The following is a 405-nucleotide window of genomic DNA, read 5'->3' on the forward strand; positions in this document are numbered from 1 at the left end:
ACGCGGGAGAGGCAGGAATTTACAGCCTTTGTTGTCTTTGGGAGGCAGAGCCATCTTGGGGATGCCCTTCTGACTGTGGTCTGCACCTTTCACCCATACCTTGACGTGTCCCTGGACTTGGCATATTCCTGGATCTTGGTGTGTTCCTGGACTTGGCATGTCTCTGGACCTTGGCAGGTGGCTAGACCTTGGTGTGACATACAAGCACGTGACACACGAGCCATGGGACATCTGAGCCCAGCATCAATGCTATCGCCCCCTGTTAGAGCCAAGGAGCTTAGAGCTCCGCTGCTGACAGACAGACAGTGAGGCTCCCATGATGGTCCTGCATCTCCTGGGAGGACTTGCATCCCCACCCAAGGATCTGTCTCCTAATTTTAGGAGCAGAATTGAAGAACGCGTGTC

The sequence above is a fragment of the Carlito syrichta genome, unplaced genomic scaffold (assembly GCF_000164805.1).
Source record: "Carlito syrichta isolate Samal-C Ts95f unplaced genomic scaffold, Tarsius_syrichta-2.0.1 Scaffold303796, whole genome shotgun sequence".
Taxonomy (NCBI): domain Eukaryota; kingdom Metazoa; phylum Chordata; class Mammalia; order Primates; family Tarsiidae; genus Carlito; species Carlito syrichta.